The following is a 26,311-nucleotide window of genomic DNA, read 5'->3' on the forward strand; positions in this document are numbered from 1 at the left end:
ACAGTTAATGATCAGTTAACTGAAAAATTTACTTCATTACAAGGCCAATTAAATGGCCTAAAAATTGAACACAGTGGTAAAATGGACTGGGTGCAATGCCAAATAGACTAACTTAGTAATCAGGTTTCGCAGCTAAGACATGGGTTTTCAAATGGATTAAAAAGTGTGAATGAAAAAGTTGATGTCATAGAAAATAAATTTATTGTTTTGGAAAATGAGTTAGTTGCTCAATCTGCAAATCAGGAGAAGAATGTTAATAACTTCGGAGTTCAACAGAAGGCCATAAAGGAAAAAATGTAACCAAACTTAAGTTGTTTAGATCAAAAAAGTTTAAATGTCGAAAACAGTATGCATTCACAACAATTTGTATTCAAGCAATGGTACTGCGTGGTCCAACATTACAATCAAAAGTTTTCCATCAGACAATTTACATCCAGTGGATTTTCTACGTCACTGTAGAGATATTTTTGTGTCAGCTAAGAGTGACGATCCAAAAATTAAATTTGTTACAAGATGTTTTGAAGGAAAAGCTCTGTCTTGGGTAAATCTAAATTTAAGTCAGTGGGAAACATATCAAAGTTTCGAAAAAAAAGTTTTTTAAATAAAGTGTGGTCACAAGCTGATCAAGGGAGAATTAAGTATTTCTGAATGGTCCAAATTATAGGAATAGGGACAATACTCTGAAAGAGTTTTGTAAGAATCTACTTAAGAAATTAACACATCTTGACAAACCATTTGCCGAAACAATATTGATTGATGCATTCAAAAAGAGATTAGCAGAGAGATTTCAGTAGGATTTAGTACACGAACCTGACAAATGCCTTGAACAATTTTTATGATATGTTGACAGCATAGTATCACTTCATAAAGTGTAATGCAAACTGTGAAATAAATCTAAATACCCAGTGCTGTGATGGTTTGAAAGACATTTTCCAATAATAATATTCAGTTTATTTGCCAGTAAAATACTGTAAAAGGGTCTATCTGGTATAGCAAGACTATATTTTAATTGTTTTGTGGAACTTTATGAAACAGAAGCAACGGAAAAACTCTGCTGTAAATAACTCGAATTATCACTTTCACCTGTAAGAGTGTAGCATTCCAAATAACGTCCTTCGCTTGTTAGCATTCAGTGAATTTTAACAAACTTGTGTACTCTGTGATGTTACTAATGATTCCCCCCACCCCTCCCCAATTAGTAGACTAAACTGTGGAAGGGCATATTTCAAAGAGGGGGACACTTCTATTGTTAAAAAAGAAACGACAGCCACCATTACTGCGAGCTATCAGAAAATATTAATTTTTGTCAATATATGCTCTTGTAAGAAGCTGAATATATACTGTGAATATAATAGAGGGAAACATTCCACGTGGGAAAAATATATCTAAAAACAAAGATGATGTGACTTACCAAACGAAAGCGCTCGCAGGTTGATAGACACACAAACATACACACAAAATTCACAAAATTTCGCTTTTGCGAAAGCTTGAATTTTGTGTGTATGTTTGTGTTTGTTTGTGTGTCTATCAACCTGCCAGTGCTTTCGTTTGGTAAGTCACATCATCTTTGAATATATACTGTAATAGTTTAGCACTAAGAAGAACGTTTTTATAAAATAATAGTTGTTATCTTAAAAGGTAAAATTTTTCCTCATTTCTGAAGTGAATATTATGCTCATCTTTGCTCTCCTAATAATTATGCTACAAGTGCAAGCATGCAGAAGACTTAGGATTTTGAATGCTAGAGAATACTATGAAATCCCTGTTTAATCACACAGTCTTTGGGAATGAACAGATTCTCTTTTGTGAAAACCAAAAATTTGTGGAACTTGCCGTACCGACACAGACTATCACAGTTGTTTAGAATCATATCCATCTGACTTACTTTTCAATAATAGCATCAAGAATTTTTCAAAGCTACATCACGATGCAGGTCTTGAAAAGCTGTTTCTTACACTGGTTACTAAGAAGAACCTTAACCTTGAGGGGGCTCAATTGCACTCCGGAGAGGCCACACATTACTGCAAAATTAAGAATTTACTCTTTTTCAGCCAAGAAGACAGTAATTAAGATCCACAGCACTAAATATTCTATTTTTGATGAAAAAGTCAATTTCAATTTTCATATTCAAAAGTAACACCAAAGCACAGATTTATTTAAATCATTTAATACCAGGAAGGAAGAGAACCTGGTAAGATTAGGGAACAGTAGTTACAATCAATTTTTCATTGGAAAGTTTTGAGGCTGCCTGTCTGTCTGTTCTTTTTGCTCTTATCAGGAATACTTAATCATTTTTCTAGTGGCCAAGGGACAGTCATTAGGACAGGCTGGACAGGGCAGTAGAAAGAAACATGTATGATAATACTCAAAATGATAGAGATCACAATTGTAATTACTACAGAAACAGAGGTAGTGGTAACTTCTATCGGGATCAAAATGGTAATAGAGACAAAAATTTTGAACATCAACAGAATAGGAATAATTGGGATAACCATAGGCAATTTAACAGGAGAAACAATCATAGACGTAACTATTCGGGAACTGGCAGTCTGCCTCAATGAAGGTCCACAGTTTTGGGGCAAGGAACCATAAATACAGGACCCCGAATTTACACTTGCAATTAGACAATAATAACAGTGTAAATAATGTGGCACAGGTATATGAAGATGAACAGAAGGAACATCAGATTTATCATTTATGTTTTGATCAAATGTTTTGGGATGCTATGTTTCATTATGGTGATATAGGTATTAATCACAAACCAGAATGTGAGAGTAATGAGAATTTTGACGTAGTATGTACTAATGATTTCTTCTCTTGGTCAGAAAACAGTGTTATTGTTGTATGTAAAGAGGTATTGACTGTATTGGATCTGAATTAGGATGTATTTTTGATGTAGATGTGAATGAGAGCTGTGAAATAACTGAGATTGGTAACTTTGAGACTGGTAGTTCATTGCAAATGAATGTAGGTGATGAGTGGGACTTTAATAGAGATGAGACTTATGTTGTTCATGATGTTGTTGATGAAGTAATTTTGGAAGAGGATGATGATGATGATGATGATGATAATTTTGATGATGATGATGATGATGATGAGTATCAGGTATTTGTGGAGTTTAAGAATAATGAAGTTCCAGAGTTATTTGCGAATGATGTTGACAATACAGGTAAGGTAACTGATGTATGGTACGTGACAACGTCAATGAGAGTCATAGAATACCTGTCCAGTCAAAGCAGTTTTTCATTAATGTCATGCAGAGTAATGATGCAAACAGTAAAGGTGAGTTACCTGTAAGCCTAGAGAATAAAGGTGAAAACTTTTTGAAATTTTTTTGGAACCAGGTTGATGATAAATTAGTTAAATGTGCATTCTGGAATAAGTTAGCTGTAGTTAGTCAAAATTTGTCTCCATATTGGTGGAATGAAGTGAAAGAAGATTTAGGCAGGAAGTGTAATTTTGACAGTAATATATTTTGTGTTCCTTCTGTAATAAGTGATGTTAGTTGTGCTATGGAACCCATTCAGTGAGTTCAATCTTTGCCTGACATCATCAGTAATGAAAGTAATGTCATGATATCAATAAAGTTGATAAAACCCTGCAAGGACAGTGTGGATGTAGTATTTGATGAAATTGAAAGTGATCTTTTACATGAGGTGTCGAATAACAGGGATGATGATTCAGATTTTAGATATCCTTACATTAAGATTAAGATTGATCAGTGGGAAGGGCCCTGTTTGATTGATACAGGTAGCCCGATTTGTGACATATCTGAACAATTCAAAGACAAGGTCATGTATAGTAAGAATTTTGTGGAAATGCCTGTTGCAGGTGTAAACATAAGAAGAGCTACTGGTAATCAAAGCAAGTACATAAATTGTCACGTACTGTTAACTTTTAGTATGAAGGACAAGACATGTAAACATGGATGCATAATGATACCTATTCTAGAAGAAAATATACACTGTGTCTGTAGATTTACAAGACAATGTAATTGTGGTTTTTTTTTTTTTTTTTTTGTGTGTGTGTGTGTGTGTGTGAATGTAGTATGTAAAAACCACATAATTTCTAAGGTACTCCTCTATCCATTGACTGAATTTAAATCTATCTGTAGATTCATAAGACTATACATCTGTGTTTTGTTTGTCTGGAATTTAGTATGTAAGATGATGTGATTTCTAGTGTTCTATCTCATCTATTGACTGAGTTAAAATCTATGATACACTGTATAGTTGTGTTCTATAATAGATAAGTGCTTTAGGATTTGATACATGTATGTCATGAGACAAATTGAGTACATTCCTTTACAATTTTGAAGTGGAACAATATTCATGATTTGTGCTGCAAAAATTAGGAATAGTATCTTAGCATATCTGTGTGAATCACCTTGTAAGTCCATTCATTTTCTTCTCATTGCATTTAACTTTGAATAATAATGTTTCATATGTGAATACTTTTTAATCACACCTGACATAAATCCCATATAATTGACTCTGAAAAATGACTAAGGAGAGCATATTTTGTGTGATGTGACGAAGGTATTGAACAGCATATTTAGAACACAAAACTATGTTTCAGGGTTTGATGTGAATACTAGACATGAAGCTACCTGTCCACTGAAGTGTGTGATGAGAATTCTAGGGAGGAAACTGAGAAATGTGGGTAGTAGATCCACTCCCCATACTGCTATATGGCTGTAGCCTGCTGGACCAGTTGACTTACAAGAGATCACAGGCGCTGGGTAACGTACTCAAGCATCTGCCAGCTACAACAGTGTTGTGACTGATATTTGTGAACCGTTAGCCAAGACTGCTAAAGACAGTCTTATTCTGCATAAATACATGTTTTTCCAAGCAGGGGGATTGACTTTCCCATACATTATGTTACTTTAAATCAGTATGTATTTTTTTATCAATTGTAAATGAATCTTCAAGGTCTTTGTGTATGTAAGTTAGTTTGTATCTACAATTAGCAAATAGCGTGGAAGACATCTACCAGTATAATCAATATAACAAGATGTATACATGTCTGCTTTCATACATTGATTTTGGACCTCTAGCTACTAAATTGTGTCATCATTCAAAGCTAATTATGACTCTGTTTATCTGTATTTATCCTGCATATTGCAATTTGTATCTGATTGGAACTTGAGTTGTGAACAAACTAATGCTTAACTCTGTTTTGGGTCCCCAGGTCATCGCGACCCTGTGTGTGTGTGTGTGTGTGTGTGTGTGTGTGTGTGTGTGTGTGTGTGTGTGTGTAGCACTCAAGGAGAGTACACAACCATTGATTGAGGCTAGATGCTTCTTACACTTAATATTTACATACAATTGAACATATTAATATGATTATGAACTTTATTCATTTTGTTGTGTTGAAAGATTTTTTGCTGGTTTGCACCCGATGGGGTTTGGATTCGGAGGTCAATCCCCGCATTGTAAACCTAGGCCCTAATATTTTTTCATTATTTTGTCCTTTAATGAATCAACATATCCTTAGATACTGTGGTTTATGTGGCTTATTGATTCCTACTCATGATTCAGTATTTCTTCTGATATGTACTCCCAGTCCCGAGTTTTTTGAGTCAGCTCACTCATAATACACTTAGGCTCTGAAATTTTTCTCTTCTCTTTTGAAGATTTTGAAGGTTTGATTGTATGGGTGTTAACTTACAATTTGTTTTTCTTGTACTTTACATTGTCTCTCTAATTATTTCTATGGTTTAGTGGTGTAATGCTGTTGTTTTGACATTGTATTATTTGTCTTGTGACAGGATGTTTTGTCTTGTGACAGTATGTTCCACAGATCTGAAAGACTGAATACTATATCCTGATATATGTATAGATTATGATTTGTATAGCAGATATTTTTCTTATGTTTTCTGTAATATGTTATGTATCAGATACTTCTATACATCAATATGATATCCTGGGCATCATTTTGTACATCGTTTGGTAAACCTTGTAGATCATCACAAAATCCTGTAAACACCCTGTTTCCAAATTTTGTGAGGGGGATATTGTAATGGGACCCTCTTTTCTAACCTAAACTTTTTTTTTTTATAGAAGTAGCCAATACCAGGATTAACCCCGAATCCATTACAGGTGAACATTCTCGGCTGTTTTGCTGAAAGAATTTCATTTGATTTTGTATACAATGTACTATATTTCTGGCTAAAATGTATAAAAAGAAATTAATTTGTCACAATTGATATGTATAGTTAAAATTACTATTCTTTTTAAAAATATTTTAAACTATGAAAAATCTGTTGTTGTTGTTGTTGTTGGGGTGGTCTTCAGTCCTGAGACTGGTTTGATGCAGCTCTCCATGCTACTCTATCCTGTGCAAGCCTCTTCATCTCCCAGTACCTACTGCAGCCTACATCCTTCTGAAACCGCTTAATGTATTCATGTCTTGGTCTCACTCTATGATTTTTACCCTCCACGCTGCCCTCTAGTACAAAATTGGTGATCCCTTGGTGCCTCAGAACATGTCTTACCAACCAATCCCTTCTTCTGGTCAAGATGTGCCACAAACTCCTCTTCTCCCCAATTCTATTCAATACCTCCTCATTAGTTATGTGATCTATCCATCTAATCTTCAGCATTCTGCTGTAGCACAACATTTCGAAAGCTTCTGTTCTCTTCTTGTCCAAACTATTTATCATCCATGTTTCACATCCATACATGGCCACACTCCATACAAATACTTTCAGAAACGACTTCCTGACTCTTAAATCAATACTTGATGTTAACAAATTTCTCTTCTTCAGAAACGCTTTCCTTGCCATTGCCAGTCTACATTTTATATCCTCTCTACTTTGACCTTCATCAGTTATTTTGCTCCCCAAATAGCAAAACTTCTTTACTACTTTAAGTGTCTCATTTCCTAATCTAATTCCCTCAGCATCGCCCGACTCAATTCGACTACGTTCCATTATCCTCATTTCGCTTTTGTTGATGTTCATCTTATACCCTCCTTTCAAGACACTGTCCTTTAAGTTCAACTGCTCTTCCAAGTCCTTTGCTGTCTCTGACAGAATTACTATGTCATCGGCGAACCTCAAAGTTTTTATTTCTTCTCCATGGATTTTAATACCTACTCCAAACTTTTCTTTCTTTTCCTTTACTGCTTGCTCAATATACACATTGAATAGCATTGGGGAGAGGCTGCAACCCTGTCTCACTCCCTTCCCAACCACTGATTCCCTTTCATGTCCCTCGACTCTTATAACTGCCATCTGCTTTCTGTACAAATTGTAAATAGCCTTTCGCTCCCTGTACTTTACCCCTGCCACCTTCAGAATTTGAAAGAGATTATTCCAGTCAACATTGTCAAAAGCTTTCTCTAAGTCTACAAATGCTAGAAATGTAGGTTTGCCTTTCCTTAATCTTTCTTCTAAGATAAGTCGTAGGCTCAGTATTGCCTCACGTGTTCCAACATTTCTACGGAATCCAAACTGATCTTCCCCGAGGTCATCTGTAAAGAATTCGCGTTAGTATTTTGCAGCTGTGGCTTATTAAACTGATTGTTTGGTAATTTTCACAACTGTCAACACCTTTGTTTGGGATTGGAATTATTATACTCTTCTTGAAGTCTGAGGGAATTTCACCTGTCTCATACCTCTTGCCCACTAGATGGTAGAGTTTTGCTTGGACTGGCTCTCCCAAGGCTGTCAGTAGTTCTAATGGAATGTTGTCTACACCCGGTGCCTTGTTTCGACTTAGGTCTTTCAGTGCTCTGTCAAACTCTTCACACAGTATCATATCTCCCATTTCATCTTCATCTACCTCCTCTTCAATTTCCATAATATTGTCCTCAAGAACATTGCCCTTGTATAGACCCTCTATATACTCCTGCTTCCCTTTCTGCTTTCCCTTCTTTGCTTAGAACTGGGTTTCCATCTGAGCTCTTGATATTCATGCAAGTGGTTCTCTTTTCTCCAAAGGTCTCTTTAATTTTCCTGTAGGCAGTATCTATCTTACCTTTCATGAGATAAGCCTCTACATTCTTACATTTGTCCTCTGGCCATGTCTGCTTAGCCTTTTTGCACTTCCTGTCAATCTCATTTTTGAGGCGTTTGTATTCCTTTTTGCCTGCTTCACTTGCTGCATTTTCGTATTTTCTCCTTTCATCAATTAAATTCAGTATCTCTTCTGTTACCCAAGGATTTCTACCAGCTCTTGTCTTTTTACCTTCTTGATCCTCTGCTGACTTCACTATTTCATTGCTCAAAGCTAGCCATTCTTCTTCTACTGTATTTCTTTCCCCCATTCCTGTCAATTGTTCCCTTATGCTCTCCCTGAAACTCTGTACAACCTCTGGTTCTTTCAGTTTATCCAGGTACCATCTCCTTAAATTCCCAACTTTTTGCAGTTTCTTCAGTTTTAATCTACAGTTCATAACCAACAGATTGTGAGCAGAGTCCACATCTGCCCCTGGAAATGTCTTACTATTTAAAATCTGGTTCCTAAATCTCTGTCTTACCATTATATAATCTATCTGAAACCTTTTAATATCTCCAGGGTTCTTCCATTTATACAACCTTCTTTCATGATTCTTGAACCAAGTATGAGCTATGGTTAAGTTATGCTCTGTGCAAAATTCTACCAGGCGGCCTCCTCTTTCATTTCTTAGCCACAATCCATATTCACCTACTACGTTTCCTTCCCTTCCTTTTCCTACTGTCAAATTCCAGTCACCCATGACTATTAAATTTTCATCTCCCTTCACTATATGAATAATTTCTTTTATCTCATCAAACATTTCATCAACTTCTCTTTGTCATCTGCAGAGCTAGTTGGCATATAAACTTGTACTACTGTAGTAGGTGTGGGCTTCGTGTCTATCTTGGCCACAATAATGCGTACACTATGCTGTTTGTAGTAGCTTACCCGCACTCCAATTTTTTTATTCATTGTTAAACCTACTCCTGCATTACCCCTATTTGATTTTGTATTTCTAACCCTGTATTCACCTGACCAAAAGTCTTGTTCCTCCTGCCACCGAACTTCACTAATTCCCACTATATCTAACTTTAACCTATCCATTTCCCTTTTTAAATTTTCTAATCTACTTGCCCAGTTAAGGAATCTGACATTCCACGCTCTGATCCGTAGAATGCCAGTTTTCTTTCTCCTGATAACGATGTCCTCTTGAGTAGTCCCCGCCCAGAGATCCGAATGGGGGACTATTTTACCTCCGAAATATTCTACCCAAGAGGACACCATCATCATTTAACCATACAGTAAAGCTGCATGCCCTCAGGAAAAATTACAGCTGTAGTTTCCCCTTGCTTTCAGCCATTTGCAGTACCAAAACAGTAAGGCCGTTTTGGTTAGTGTTACAGGGCCAGATCAGTAAATCATCCGGACTGTTGCCCCTGCAACTACTGAAAATCTGCTGCCCGTCTTCAGGAACCACATGTTTGTCTGGCCTCTCAACAAATACCCCTCCATTGTGGTTGCACCTACGGTACAGCTATCTGTATCATTGAGGCACGCAAGCCTCCCCACCAATGGCAAGGTCCATGGTTCATGGGAGGGACGGAATATCTGGTATACTTAAAATTCATATTATTAATTGCACAATCTAATGCTAATTTTTAAATTTATTTCTGGACTCATTTATAAAATAATGATACAAATGAGAAGAAATTCTTCTTTTGTCAAGAAAGTTTGTAAACTCTTTTGCTTTGTAAACTCTTTGGAATATTGTAAGTACCACAGAATGTGGACATATCTCTGATGGAAACGGACATATCTATAATTAGGACAATAACAATGTGCATTCGTGTTCATAAGTGGAAATTGTAAAGTCAGTGTGATGTGGAAGAATGGGATAAAATAAAAGAAAGCCATAACAACAGAAAGAATTTCATCAATTATTCAGTTCAACAGGAAACCAAAAATAAAAATTTCAGCCTCAATAATGTACCTCTAGACACAAGAACTGCAGCCAATAACAAGAGAAAATAAAGGCAAGTAAAAAGCTTTTCTTTTGTATATCTTATGCATCTCAAAGGGTAAGAGGCCTACATTTTAATACTGAGCCCAGCCATAAACAAAAATACCCATTTCAGAAGCAAAACTTTGTTGCCCGTGATGTAACCAAACTCAATAAATTCGTTGAAATGGACATAGCAATAAAACCCAACACATTATATCCAAACTGGTCATTATGAATGTAATAATACAAAACATACGGAAGCCCTTAAAAGCCTAAACCAGAAATTAGAAATGGAAAGGGCTGTAGTTATGAGGGCTTACACTGGAATTTGGCTGTCATAATTTGCAATTATGACTACAACCAAAAATACTTAAATTTTTTTTCCAAATAATAACATAGTCGAGATCAAGAGAAATCCTGTGAACTAATTTGTCTGAAATTTGTAGAACCATTGAGAACAGTAGCTTTTTGTTTCCAGATGACAAAGAGAAATGTAGATTAAAAATGATGAATCCATCCATTTTTATGCTTCATTCACAAATTAAATTACAGATGAGGGGAGCACCAGTTAGGCTGATAATTAACAATATGGCAAGTCCCAATAACAAAGTTAACAGGGAATACAACCAAAGACTGGAGGCAGCATATACTTATAAAAGGACATACAGTGTCAAGAATAGTTATGAATTTGCAAGGGATATTAAGGATGTACCAATTCCAGCATGGCCTCTTTTGACATTGTTAACCTGTATGCAACATCCCAAAGACATGGAAGGCATAAGATGAGCATATTTTGGAAGATGACTGCTACTGACATGTTTTTATATGCAAAATCCATCACCATAAGAAGCATAAATGGGCATACATCAGAGTCATGATCAACAGAATGCTAAAACTACCACTCACTTCTAATCATGAAGTAGAAGAAATAAATGTGATTAAACAAGTAGCCAGGGCAAACAGGTATTAGAACCGTGATATAATGAAACTTTATAATAAAGTAAAGCCAAAAATACATGACAAGGAGGAGACAACAGATCCAGAAGCAAGAAGTTTGTTGTTATGTCATACAATGGTGCATTGTTTGACAGGTTTGCATGTGCTTTCAGAAAAACAGAAGTTAAAATTGGATTTCAAATGAAAGGTATAATTGCTTCTATGCTTCACCATAAACATGGCAACAACAATAACAAATATTTAGAATCTGGCGTCTAAGATCAACTGCCAAGACTGTGACAACTTTTAAATCCATCAGACAGGAAGGAATTTCATGACAAGTTTTAGAGAACATATATAGTCAAAATAAGAGTGTTTTCTGCACCTCTGAGATTCCACTCTGAATGTGTCATTTGGCTATTGAGATTTTAATTAATAGTCACTGTTATGTTACTTACCATATACTTGTAGTTATTTTTAATTGTTTTGTCATGCTGAAAGGTTTCAGTTTATAGACCTGAATTTGCTATTAAGCTTTTTATTCTGGTTTTTACACAATGTGAGTTATTTACTTTGCTAGGCTAGGAGCTTCTCATTATTACTTTTTACATGTTTTTAATCTGGAATTTAAATATGGATCTAATTCCGCGCGCTGTTTGTAGTTCATATTCTACTGTCAGATGCTCATTTTGCCATGTGAAGTAATTTTAATTAACAACTATGCATACTGTATTTTCACTGTCAAATTTATGATACTGGTTACTCAGGCCTCAGTTATTTGTATAAATGCTGGATACAGCACTTAATATCTACAGAGCGCTATCTACAGCACTTACTATCTACAGATGTAGATTTTTCCGTTGATACCTACATCAGAATATTTAGTCGTATGTATGGCTGGTATGGATGATCGTTTATCATGTAATTTTTTTATATTTGTTAGTTGTCACTAGGCTTTTCACAGATTTAGTTTCAGCTAACTGAACTCAGTTGGTTACACCACTGTTTTTCTATTTGTAACAGATTTGATGATGAAAGTGGCCAAAACCAGTAATTGCAAATTATAAAACTTATCCTTTACTAATAAAATCCTCCAACAACCACTATTAAAGCTATTCACCACCAACACAGCTAACAAGGAGGGATATATCATAGGCAACAATGCATATCCTAATTTTTACAGCCAAGCTATATTTAGGTTGTGGCACATGGGGCTTCACGCCACAATAAATTTTCAAAGTCAGTGACCATGTGTGGCTTTGTAACCACTACCATATGGGTGATGTCATGTATCTAGTTGGTGATATCAAGTTCATTTCAGTAATATGTGCTGCAGTTTTATGAACATCAGTATTTAATACTGCTTCATCCATCCGACTTGGACAATAAGACAGATAACTACATGCTAGCAATGAGCTCATCTCTCCATTAGTTAATTTCCATGGTCATTCACAGAAATTCAAATACTACTCTTGAAAAGAATTCTTCATGTTTTCCAAAATCATCCATGTGACATGCCATACAGCCAGGTCATAGCTTTGCAATGTAGCTTTCCCTGTGTTGTCATCAAATATGTGACCAACACAGCCATGAAATACACAAATTAGAAAATCGTGGATGGAACAATACGTAAAATAAGAAAAGACAACCAGTCTCCTATATCGAATCAATGCAGGGAGCACAGAAACAGGAACAGAAAACAGCATTCACATTACCTTCCAAGCACTAGCTCCTTTTATAGCAAAAGCACATACATTCACTACAACAAAAACCACACATACATCCAATTTATTGTTGATTACTGGTACTTGAGTATTGAAAGCTGTTGCCTGAGTTGTGGACATGGAGATGGGGAGAGAAAGATGCAAGGAGTGGTATAAGGGGAAAACAGTTGGAGAATGGGGCAGACAGTGAGGTGGAGAAGTGTGTTGGAGAGTGGAGAGTGGAGAGTGAGGGGAAAGGGGGGAGGGTGGGGAGTGGGAGATGGTGGTGAGGGGGGACCAGAGGGGGGCAAAGGGGGCAGAAGGGGGGAGATAGGGCAGAAGGGGAGCAGAGGGGGAGAGGAGGTGGAAGGGGGGCAAGAGGAGGTAGAGGGTGGGGAGAGGTTGGAGAGAGGGTGGGGAGAGGCGGGGGAGAGGTGGGGGGAGATGAAGGGGGGAGAGGCGGGCAAGGGGCGAGCCAAGAGGTGGGGGAAGAGGCAGGGGGAGAGGTGGGAGAGGGTTGAGAGGTGGGGGATGGGGAGAGGGGGAGACAGGGGGCGAGGGGTGAGGCAGATGGAGAGGGGTGAGGCAGGGGGAGAGGGGTGAGGCAGGGGGAGAGGGGAGAGGTAGAGATGCATGGAGAGAGGGGAGAGGGGGCGGGGCAGGGGGAGAGGAGGAGAGGCAGGGGGAGAGGGAGGAGAGGGGAGGGGGATAGGGAGAGTGAGAAGATGTAACCGGGGGGTGGGGGTTGGGGGAGCTGGTAAGAAGGCAGTGCATGATCTGGATGGAGGAAGAGTGGTATGAACAACAGGGAGAAAGGGAAAAGGTAAGGTAGAGCAGTGGGGAACAGGATAGTGGAGGTTTTGGCCAGGGAGATTGCAAGAGTGCAGGATATATTGGAGAGACAGTTGCCATCTGCGAAGGTCAAAGAAACTTATTCCGGAAGGGAGTATCCAATGACCCATGTAGTGAGGCAGCTGTTGAAATCAATTATGTTGTAGTGTATGGCATGTTCAGCAACTGGATGGTCAAGTTGGCAGTTTTCCACAGTTTGGCAGTGGCCATTCATGCAAGTACATTGCTGGTTACTTGTTATGCCCACATAGAATGCTGGACATAATTGCAGCATAGCTGCTTTCACATGTTGTCCAGACTTTTATTGGATGGGAAATGCCTGTGACTGGATTGAGGTATGATGTGGTGGGTGAATGTATGAGACAGGTCTCACACCTTGACTGACCACAAGAGAATGACTCATGGGGTACAGGATTGGGAGTAGGACTGGAACACGGAGGGATAAGTTTATACTTTAGGTTGGGTTTGTTGGCAGAACACCATTTTGGGGGGGATGTGGGGGAGATTTCGAGTATGGTACCCCTCATCTCTCGGCATGATGAGAGGTAGTCAAAGCCATGGTGGAGGACGTGGTTGAACTTTACAAGGTCCAGGTGGTACTGGGTGATCAGATGAGTGCTGTCTCGTGGTTGATTAACACATTTACTGGTGCCAGAGGAGCAGATGACATTGGAGATTTTTTTATGGATGAGTTTAATAGGATATAGGCCTTGGTAAAGCTGTTGGTATATTTTGACACCTCCCCTAATGAACCATTGACCTTGTCATTGGTGGGGAGGCTTGTGTGCCTCAACGATACAGATAGCTGTACCGTAGGTGCAACCACAATGGAGGGGTACCTGTTGAGAGGCCAGACAAATGTGTGGTACCTGAAGAGGTTGCAGGGGCAACAGTCTGGATGATTGACTGATCCAGCCTTGTAGCATTAACCAAAACGGCCTTGCTGTGCTGGTACTGTGAATGGCTGAAGGCCACGGGAAACTACTGCCTTAATTTTTTCCAAGGGCATGCAGCTTTACTGTATGGTTACATGATGATGGTGTTCTCATGGGTAAAATATTCAAGAGGGAAAATAGTCCCCCATTTGGATTTCCAGGTGGGCACTACTCTGAAGGATGTCTGTATCAGGAGAAAGAAAACTGGCGTCCTACAGATTGGAGCGTGGAATGTCAGTTCCCTTAATCAGGCAGATAGGGGAGAAAATTTAAAAAGGCAAATCGATAGGTTAAAGTTAGATATAGTGGGAGTTAGTGAAGTTTGGTGACAGGAGGAGCAAGACTTCTGGTCAAGTGAATATAGGGGTGTAAATACGAAATCAAATAGGGGTAATGCAGGTGTAGGTTTAATAATGAATAGAAAAATAGGAGTGCGGGTAAGCTACTACAAACAGCATAGTGAACGCATTATTGAGGCCAAGATTGAAACAAAGCCCACGCCTACCACATTAGTACAAGTTTATATGCCAATTAGCTCTGCAGATGACAAAGAGATTGTCCGTAGCTCGTGGTCGTGCGGTGGCGTTCTCGCTTCCCACGCCCGAGTTCGATTCCCGGCGGGGTCAGGGATTTTCTCTGCCTCGTGATGACTGGGTGTTGTGTGCTGTCCTTAGGTTAGTTAGGTTTAAGTAGTTCTAAGTTCTAGGGGACTGATGACCATAGATGTTAAGTCCCATAGTGCCCAGAGCCATTTGAACCATTTTTTTGACAAAGAGATTGATGAAATGAGTGATAAGATAAAAGAAATTATTTAGATAGCGAAGGGAGACGAAAATTTAATAGTCATGGGTGATTGGAATTCGACAATAGGAAAAGGAAGGGAAGGAAACATAGTAGGTGAATATGGATTGGGGCTAAGAAATGAAAGAGGTAGAATTTTGCACAGAGCATAACTTAATAATAGCTAACACTTGGTTCAAGAATCATAAAGAAGGTTCTATACATGGACAAGGCCTGGACATACTGGAAGGTTTCAGATAGATTATATAATGGTAAGCAGTTTTAAATTGTAAGATATTTCCAGGGGCAGATGTGGACTCTGCTCACAATCTGTTGGATATGAACTATAGATTATAACTGAAGAAACGACAAAAAGGTGGAAATTTAATGAGATGGAAGTTGGATAAACTGACAGAACCAGTGGTTGTAGAGAGTTTCAGGCACAGCATTAGGGAACGCTTGACAAAAATGGGGGAAAGAAATACAGTAGAAGAAGAACGGCTAGCTTTGAGAGATGAAATGGTGAAGGCAGCAGAGGATCAAGTAGGTAAAAAGATGAGGGCTAGTGCAAATCCTTGGGTAATAGAAGATATATTGAATGTAATTGATGAAAGGAGAAAATATAAAAACGCAGTAAAGGAAGCAGGCAAAAAGGAATACAAACATCTCAAAAATGAGATCGACAGGAAGTGCAAAATGGCTAAGTATGGATGGCTAGAGGACAAATGTAAGGATGTAGAGACATATATCACTAGGGGTAAAATAGATACTGCCTACAGGAAAATTAAAGAGCCCTTTGGAGAAAAGAGAACCACTTGTAAGAATATCAAGAGCTCAGATGGAAACCCAGTTCTAAGCAAAGAAGAGAAAGCAGAAAGGTGGAAGGAGTATACAGAGGGTCTATACAAGGGTGATGTATTTGAGGATAATATTATGGAAGTGGAAGAGGATGTAGATGAAGATGAAATGGGAGGTATGATACTGCGTGAAGAGTTTGATAGAGCACTGAAAGACCTATGTCAAAACAAGGACCTGGGAGCACACAACATTCCATTAGAACTACTGATAGCCTTGGGGAAGCCAGCCCTGACAAACCTCTAGCAAGATATATGAGACAGGTGAAATACCCTCAGACTTCAAGAAGAACATAGTAATTAAAATCCCAAAGAAAGCAGGTGTTGACAGACATGAAAATTACTGAACAATCAGTTTAATAATTCACAGCTGCAAAATACTAACACAAATTCTTTACAAATGAAAGGAAAAACTGGTAGAAACTGACCTCAGGGGAGATCAGTTTGGATTCTGTGGAAATGGAAAACTTGAGTCAATACTGACCCTACGACTTATCTTAGAAGATAGATTAAGGAAAGCAAAGCTACATTTCTAGCATTTTTAGACTTAGAGAAGCTTTTGACAATGTTGACTGGAATACTCTCTTTCAAATTCTGAAGGTGTCAGGGGTAAAATACAGGGAGCAAAAGGCTATTTACAATTTGACTGAAACCAGACGGCAGTTATAAGAGTTGAGGGGCATGAAAGGGAAGAGGTGGTTGGGAAGGGAGTGAGACAGGGTTGTAGCCTTCCCCGATGTTATGCAATCTGTATATTGAGCAAGCAGTAAAGGAAACAAAACAAAAATTCATTGTAGGAATTAAAATCCATGGAGAAAAAATAAAAACTTTGAGGTTCGCCGATGACATTGTAATTCTGTCAGAGACAGCAAAGGACTTGGAAGAGCAGTTGAATGGAATGGACAGTGTCTTGAAAGGAGGATATAAGATGAACATCAACTAAAGCAAAACAAGGATAATGGAATGTAGTCACATTAAGTCGGGTGATGTTGAGGGAATTAGATTAGTAAATGAGACACTTAAAGTAGTAAAGGAGGTTTTCTATTTGGGGAGCAAAATAACTGATAATGGTCAAGGTAGGGAGGATATAAAATGTAGACTGGCAATGGTAAGGAAAGCGTTTCTGAAGTAGAGAAATTTGTTAACATCGAGTATAGATTTAAGTATCAGGAAGTCATTTCTGAAAGTATTTCTATGGAGTGTAGCCATGTATGAAAATGAAACATGGATGATAAATAGTTTAGACAAGTAGAGAATAGAATCTTTGGAAATGTGATGCTACAGAAGAACGCTGAAGATTAGATGGGTAGATTACATAACTAATGAGGAGGTGTTGAATAGGATTGGGGAGAAGAGAAATTTGTGGAACAACTTGACTAGAAGAAGGGATCAGTTGGTAGGACATGTTCTGAGGCATCAAGGGATCACCAATATAGTATTGGAGGGCAGCGTGGAGGGTAAAAATCGTAGAGGGTGACCAAGAGGCAAATACACTAAGCAGATTCAGAAGGATGTAGGTTGCAGTAGATACTGGGAGATGAAGAAGCTTGCACAGGATAGAGTAGCATGGAGAGCTGCATTGAACCAGTCTCTGGACTGAAGACCACAACAACAACAACAACATATTTTGACAATTCCTACTTTCTGCTGTGGATGCAGGATTCACAGACAGCAAGGCTGTAAGGAAGATGCTTTTGGACATGGAATGGGTAACATCTGTAAGAGAGGAGATACTGAAGGTGGTTCGAGTGCCTGACATCGGTCGATGTATTTATTGATGCTTCTGACAGCTGGAGATAAACATACAGGATGGTGGCTCAGTTAGTTGAGGATCAGGTGAAGCAAACTTGGGAATAAGTGTAGAGGTTGTGCAGAACAGAGCAAAAGTTTCTTCGCCACTAGTACATGTCATGAAAATGTTATCAATGAATCTGAACCAGACAAGAGGTTTTCAGCGTTGACTGGACATTAAGGATTCCTCCAGATGACCCACAAATAAAATGGCATCAGATGGTGCCACGCAAGTACCCCTGGCAGTTTCATGGGATAATATTGTCTTACTTCCACTCAGTTGATGTTTTGTATTGTATCCCGCACATACTTTTGCAAGTATGCAATAATAAATTGCAGTACATCACATATAGCAGGTATCTACTGTTTCATTGTGGATAGTGTTCCCACATTTCTCTTTGATAACAGTAGGCTAGTCACTGTGGGGCAATACTGTATCTGAAGCTTTGTTTTACAGAATAGTAAACAAATAACTTTAAAATAAGCTTGCTGGTTCCCTTTTAATTTCTTGATCTGTTAAACTAAAAGTTTCCTTTTAACAACTGAAGCAGATAATATGCAAAATGAGATTTCTAACAGGAAAGCCTGGAATGAAAGTAGTCATATCCCTGAAACTGTTTTGAGGTTATAGTCAATGAAAAATTAAAAAATGGCATTAATTTATGATAAATGCAGGATAAATTCACACCTATCGAAAGGGAAAAACTAGATGTAACAAGATATGTTAGTTATAACATGCGCTAAAATAACTGTAAATCACATATAACAATACATTATGCACAACACTCAAAACTTCTAGAAATTCGCTAAGTATGTTTATTCACATTGATAGTCACTGGAGTGGACAGTTTACTTCAATGAGGATACTAATGCTAAAATTGTATTAAACACAAATGTTGATTATAACTGATACTATACCACAAAACTTTTTTCTTTTTTTCAGCAAAAAATGTACACAAATACACAATATATTGTATTTATTAATTTATTTAGTGCTTCAAATCCTATATGTATAGAATATATACAAGGATATTGGACATGGTTAGGTATTTACAAGATAAATTACAGTTTGTATTGTAATCCTAAGGACTAGATTTGAAGTAATTTAGCAAAGATTCATACATACAACAAACCTTACAGGCAACATGCAAAGTAGAATATTAATAATGCATCTTTATTTTTGTTGTTTGGATTTTATATATTCTGTCACACTGTAAAAGCAATGATCAATTAAATATGCCTTTACTTCAGCCTTAAAACTACAGAGTGTACCTATTGATTTAATATGATTAGGTAGATGATTGAAAATCTTTATCCCAGTATGTAGTGTGCCTTTTTGGCACAATGATGTTCTCACCCGTTTCACATGAAGGTCAGATTTTTGCCTAGTATTGTGTGCATGTATATCTTAATTTTTTAGTAAGATATCTGGGTGTCTATCGATATATTGTTTGATGAAAACTGATGTTTCATAGATAAAAATGCAAGGAAGAGGAAGAACTGACAGTTTTTTGAATATGGGTCTGCATGATTTCGTATTGTTTACCCCTTCAATAATTCTTAGTATTCTCTTTTGCATCCTGAAAAGTTTAATATTTGTTGTTGTACTGCCCCAGAAGATTATGCCATATTTAATTACAGAATGCACATAGGAGTAGTATACATTTAACAGGCTGGCTTTGCTGCAACAAGTTTTTAAGATCCGTATCATGTAACAGGTTTTGCTTAGTTTTCTTTGCAAATATTCAATATCTACATCTACATCTATACTCCGCGAGCCACCTTACGGTGTGTGGCGGAGGGTACTTATTGTACCACTATCTGATCCCCCCTTCCCTGTTCCATTCACGAATTGTGCATGGGAAGAACGACTGCTTGTAAGTCTCCGTTGTTGTTGTTGTTGTGGTCTTCAGTCCTGAGACTGGTTTGATGCAGCTCTCCATGCTACTCTATCCTGTGCAAGCTTCTTCATCTCCCAGTACCTACTGCAACCTACATCCTTCTGAATCTGCTTAGTGTATTGATCTCTTGGTCTCCCTCTACGATTTTTACCCTCCACGCTGCCCTCCAATGCTAAATTTGTGATCCCTTGATGTCTCAAAACATGTCCTACCAACCGATCCCTTCTTCTTGTCAAGTTGTGCCACAAACTTCTCTTCTCTCCAATCCTATTCAATACCTCCTCATTAGTTACGTGATCTACCCACCTTATCTTCAGCATTCTTCTGTAGCACCACATTTCGAAAGCTTCTATTCTCTTCTTGTCCAAACTAGTTATCGTCCATGTCTCACTTCCATACATGGCTACACTCCATACAAATACTTTCAGAAACGACTTCCTGACACCTAAATCTATACTCGATGTTAACAAATTTCTCTTCTTGAGAAACGCTTTCCTTGCCATTGCCAGTCTACATTTTATATCCTCTCTACTTCGACCATCATCGGTTATTTTACTCCCTAAATAGCAAAACTCCTTGACTACTTTAAGTGTCTCATTTCCTAATCTAATTCCCTCAGCATCACCCGACTTAATTTGACTACATTCCATTATCCTCGTTTTGCTTTTGTTGATGTTCATCTTATATCCTCCTTTCAAGACACTGTCCATTCCGTTCAACTGCTCTTCCAAGTCCTTTGCTGTCTCTGACAGAATTACAATGTCATCGGCGAACCTCAAAGTTTTTACTTCGTCTCCATGAATTTTAATACCTACTCCGAATTTTTCTTTTGTTTCCTTTACTGCTTGCTCAATATACAGATTGAATAACATCGGGGACAGGCTACAACCCTGTCTCACTCCTTTCCCAACCACTGCTTCCCTTTCATGCCCCTCGACTCTTATAACTGCCATCTGGTTTCTGTACAAATTGTAAATAGCCTTTCGCTCCCTGTATTTTACCCCTGCCACCTTCAGAATTTGAAAGAGAGTATTCCAGTCAACATTGTCAAAAGCTTTCTCTAAGTCTACAAATGCTAGAAACGTAGGTTTGCCTTTTCTTAATCTTTCTTCCAAGATAAGTCGTAGGGTCAGTATTGCCTCACGTGTTCCAACATTCCTACGGAATCCAAACTGATCTTCCCCGAGGTCAGCTTCTACCAGTTTTTCCATTCGTCTGTAAAGAATTCGCGTTAGTATTTTGCAGCTGTGACTTATTACTTGATCATCTGCTGCCTTCACCACTTCATCCCTCAGAGCTACCCATTGTTCTTCTACTGTATTTCTTTCCCCCATTCCTGTCAATTGTTCCCTTATGCTCTCCCTGAAACTCTCTACAACCTCTGGTTCTTTCAGTTTATCCAGGTCCCATCTCCTTAAATTCCCACCTTTTTGCAGTTTCTTCAGTTTCAATCTGCAGTTCATAACCAATAGATTGTGGTCAGAATCCACATCTGCCCCAGGAAATGTCTTACAGTTTAAAACCTGGTTCCTAAATCTCTGTCTTACCATTATATAATCTATCTGAAACCTGTCAGTATCTCCTGGCTTCTTCCATGTATACAGCCTCCTTTCATGATTCTTGAACCAAGTGTTAGCTATGATTAAGTTATGCTCTGTGCAAAATTCTACAAGGCGGCTTCCTCTTTCATTCCTTCCCCCCAATCCATATTCACCTACTATGTTTCCTTCTCTCCCTTTTCCTACTGACGAATTCCAGTCACCCATGACTATTAAATTTTCGTCTCCCTTCACTACCTGAATAATTTCTTTTATCTCGTCATACATTTCATCTATTTCTTCATCATCTGCAGAGCTAGTTGGCATATAAACTTGTACTACTGTAGTAGGCATGGGCTTTGTGTCTATCTTGGCCACAATAATGCGTTCACTATGCTGTTTGTAGTAGCTAACCCGCACTCCTATTTTTTTATTCATTATTAAACCCACTCCTGCATTACCCCTATTTGATTTTGTATTTATAACCCTATAATCACCTGACCAAAAGTCTTGTTCCTCCAGCCACCGAACTTCACTAATTCCCACTATATCTAACTTTAACCTATCCATTTCCCTTTTTAAATTTTCTAACCTACCTGCCCGATTAAGTGATCTGACATTCCACGCTCCGATCCGTAGAACGCCAGTTTTCTTTCTCCTGATAACGACGTCCTCTTGAGTAGTCCCCGCCCGGAGATCCGAATGGGGGACTATTTTACCTCCGGAATATTTTACCCAAGAGGACGCCATCATCATTTAATCATACAGTAGAGCTGCATGTCCTCGGGAAAAATTACGGCTGTAGTTTCCCCTTGCTTTCAGCCGTTCGCAGTACCAGCACAGCAAGGCCGTTTTGGTTAATGTTACAAGGCCAGATCAGTCAATCATCCAGACTGTTGCCCCTGCAACTACTGAAAAGGCTGCTGCCCCTCTTCAGGAACCACATGTTTGTCTGGCCTCTCAACAGATACCCCTCCGTTGTGGTTGCACCTACGGTACGGCCATCTGTATCGCTGAGGCACGCAAGCCTCCCCACCAACGGCAAGGTCCATGGTTCATGGGGGGGAAAGTCTCCGTATTTGCTCTAATTTCTCGGATCTTTTCGTTGTGATCATTACGCGAGATATATGTGGGCGGTAGTAATATGTTGCCCATCTCTTCCCGGAATGTGCTCTCTCGTAATTTCGATAATAAACCTCTCCGTATTGCGTAACGCCTTTCTTGAAGTGTCCGCCACTGGAGCTTGTTCAGCATCTCCGTAACGCTCTCGCGCTGACTAAATGTCCCCATGACGAATCGCGCTGCTTTTCGCTGGATCATGTCTATCTCTTCTATTAATCCAACCTGGTAAGGTTGTGCGTCAAACAGTTTACAAAACTATCGAGAACATTGAAATGACAACATCTGCTGCTGACAAGAAGAGTAACAAGTTGAAGAACATTTCTGCCAGTGAACTCCTCGAAGGACCCTGTATGTTTCGTGGTTGCAGACTAAATTTTAGTATTGGCGTGAATGATACATTTACCCATGGCAATGGATGGCTAACAGTAGCTATCGTCAGAGGTGGATCTGGTGTTCCCGCAGTTGGTGGTCTGGAGAGTTTCGTCGATCGTGATGTCATCGCCTTCCGCACCTACCACATTGGAGAAATTGCTAATAAAGACTTTGGAAAATCTGTATATACCTCTCCTTCCTCACTATCCTTGTATACCTCCCATTTTGTGTTGTTCTGGAGCCAGAGTCCCAGAAATTTAGTGCTGTCAACACTTTCAAGAACTCTGTCCCTAAGTTCTATTTCTATGTTTGGGTGGTGTCTTCCTTTTACATTATAGAAATTCAGTGCTACTGTCTTTTCTTTGTTTAAAATTAGCTTGTTGTAGCTGAACCACTGTTCTACACTGTTCATTGTTTGGATAGCGGAGTCTTTTAGTTTTTCTTCTGTTTTACCACTAATAAGGAAGCTTGTATCATCTGCAAATTGGAGGGTAGTTTGGCAATACTTGTTGTACATAAGATCATTGACATAGAGGAGAAACAGAATGGGTCCTAATACTGATCCTTGAGGGACACCATATTTCACATTTTCATATCCTGAATAGTAGTAGCTGATTTTGTTATGGTCAGTATATTGCACTTCAACCACCTGTTTGCGACCACATAGGTATGTCTTGAGCCACTCATTGGATATACCTCTAATTCCTAACTGGTCAAGCTTCTGCAGTAGGGCACTATGGTCAATGACGTCAAAGCTTTAGATAAATCAAGACATATGCCTGTCACAAACTCACCTGCATCCAGTTTAGTATAGATTTCATTAAGAAATTCAAATATTGCACTTTCAGTTGAATAGCCTTTCCTGAAGCCATGCTGTGAAGGAGAGAGAATCTTATTTTTATTTAGGAAATCAGACAATCTCTTATAAAAAACTTTTTCTAAAATTTTAGAAAATACAGGCAGTAGGGCTATTGGTCTATAATTTGAAACACATTCTGGATTTCCTTTTTTGAACAGTGGTTTCAGTTTTGCTGTTTTTAAGCATGAAGGGAAGGTTCCTGATGCCAGTGAGCTGTTGCACAAGTGTGTCAAGGGTTCAGCTAAGGCAAGACAGCATTTTTTAATAACTGCATCTGGTATTCCATCAATTCCACAGAGTACCCTGTTTTCAAGGTTTTTATAACTGATAAAATTTCTTCAGTATTTGTGGGTGAAAGGAACAAAGATGTAGACACATTTCTCACACTATTGCATGTTGGAGGTGATATTTTGTTGTGTTCTTCCAGTCCACTCACCAACTGTTCACTTACGTTTGCAAAATATTTGTTGAAGGTCCCTGCAATTTCTGTTGGGCAATAAATCATTTGTCCTTCATAACGTAAGTTCACATTTTTATATTGTTTAGTTTCACTTGTTGTTTGATTTTTTATAACTTCCCATATAGCTTTAGATTTGTTTTTTGAGTTTTCAATGTATTTGCCATTTGCCATTGTTTTAGCTTTCCTTACAACATCTTTGAGGACACATGACACATGCTTATGTTTTGATACACTCAACACAAAAGCATGTTTAAATTTTATGTGATGTTGCTGTACATAAGATAAGATAATTTAACTTTTGTTAGGTCTTTACGGAAAAAGACAGTTTTTTTTATATTCATATAACATAATCATTACGTTAGCTTACAATTTCATGTTGCGGTAAAAAATTCTTAATTCATGAAAGAGGTTGGCAACAACCCATTTATTTAATGTGTTTCTAAATTGGAAGGTCTTGTACCCTCTGCATAAGCTTATTAAATAGTTTTTGGCCCACTAGCTCATAGCTATTGATTGACTTTGATGATCTGTGGTACAACATATATGAGGGAATAAGATTTAGTTGTAGGTAAACAACTAGAATTCTCTCAGATACAGGTTTATTAGCACTTCGCTTCTACACAGATACAAGTCCAGAGGTTAACTGCCGTTAGCGGCCAACATCTTCCCAAAGCCTTCTCCTCAAAGATAGCACACTTGTACACTGAACAAATATCGATTTATCGCACTCTATGCCACATAGCACCCCCCCCCCTCCCCCTCCTCCCACTGCAGTATGGAGTACGTCCGTGTGAATGGGGGGTGGGGGTGGGGGGGGGGGGGGGGGTGACAAGTTAGGAAGGTAACGTACAGGTCTTCCGTGTCAGGCGGAAGCTGTCGACTGGTAGGAGACCGGGGCTTGAAACCCGGTATGTCGACGGCGAAGTCAGCAAACTATGCCGGTGGCTGAAGACGACGTCCCGTCCTGGAGTGGAGGTGTAGTACTTCGTCAGCAGGCATGTGGAGAATCACCTTGGCAGAAGGCCTAACAAAGGCATGTAAATTGCTTCCAATTTAAAGTGGTGCCCCACACGAGTTTCTGCACTTCCTCCCTCAACATTGTCACACGTGAGTACCACACACACCGTATCACCATCTACGACAACAGATAATTTATGTATGTCATCAGGGTGTACATGTGTTGTGAATTCTTGGGTGGCACCTGTACGAGAAATGGTAGGGAGGCAGGGAGGTGTGGGAAAGCCATGGCAGGAGCAAGCATCTGCGAATAGGGGGGTGGCAGGTGCACGGGACTGCGCAGGCGTCAACCTCGGGCGATCAGCTGACGGACGAGGGAGCGTGCCTGAAGGCAATGAGGAGCCAGCGTGGATTGAACGGTGTGACAAAGAGCTGTCACACGAAGATGGTAACACAATGGTAGAATCTGAGTGGTTGGCAGTTCAACTGCGAGGGCTGTGAGGAGTGAAACCTCAAAAAGATTGGCCACTCAAATTAGATGAACGTGGAGAAGAAGCAGTGTTTGGCAGAAAAGCATGCTGTGGAGAATCAATACCCAAATGTATGGTATGAGAAGGTGGATGGCCACTCAAAGCAGGAGTGGGAGAAATAGGGGCAGAATCAGGGAGGTTCACCTGAGGCTCAATGAAAGCTGGTTTCACTCAGTTGAGTGAGACCGTGGTTACAGAGTCTTTTATGAGGAGATCCATGTTATTATCGGAGTGTTTGATGACCTTGTAAGGACCTGTGTAGGGCGACTGAAGCAGGGCTTTGATTGAGTCGTCTCTGAGAAACACGTACTCACAAGAGTCTAGCGTGCGTGTTACGCACACGCACGAAGGTGTATGAGTAGCCGGAGGTGGTGGCTGAATTTTTGCTGCAGTGCAAGCGCACTCGCTCAAGAAGTGAAGGGAGTTGAGAGGGCCGTGGAAGTGGGGTGGGAGTGACTAATTCTCCAGGCAAAAACAGAGGTTGGCCATACACAAACTTGACTGCGGAACCCTTGAGGTCTTCCTTGAAAGTCGCACGAAGGCCAAGAAGCACGAAGGGCAGTGCTTCTGTCCATATTGAGTCATGGCAACGCAAGGCAGACTTTAGGGTGCAATGCCATTGCTCAACAAGCCCATTGCTTTGGGGGTGGTATGCGGAAGTATGAATTTTGACAATACCATACATTTTACATAAGTCGGAAAATACTGAAGACTCGAATTGTCGTCCCTGGTCAGTTGTGAGGTAAACAGGTGAGCCAAATCTAGAGATCCAC

The 26,311-nt window shown here is 39.1% G+C and overlaps 1 protein-coding gene across 1 annotated transcript in view; it reads right to left on the minus strand.

Moving 5' to 3' along the window:
• LOC126237515 (F-box/WD repeat-containing protein 10-like) overlaps nt 1-26,311 on the minus strand; it is a 679,603-nt gene that overhangs the window by 577,934 nt on the left and 75,358 nt on the right. The window lies entirely within an intron of this gene.

Source organism: Schistocerca nitens, chromosome 2, assembly GCF_023898315.1.
Source record: "Schistocerca nitens isolate TAMUIC-IGC-003100 chromosome 2, iqSchNite1.1, whole genome shotgun sequence".
NCBI lineage: Eukaryota > Metazoa > Arthropoda > Insecta > Orthoptera > Acrididae > Schistocerca > Schistocerca nitens.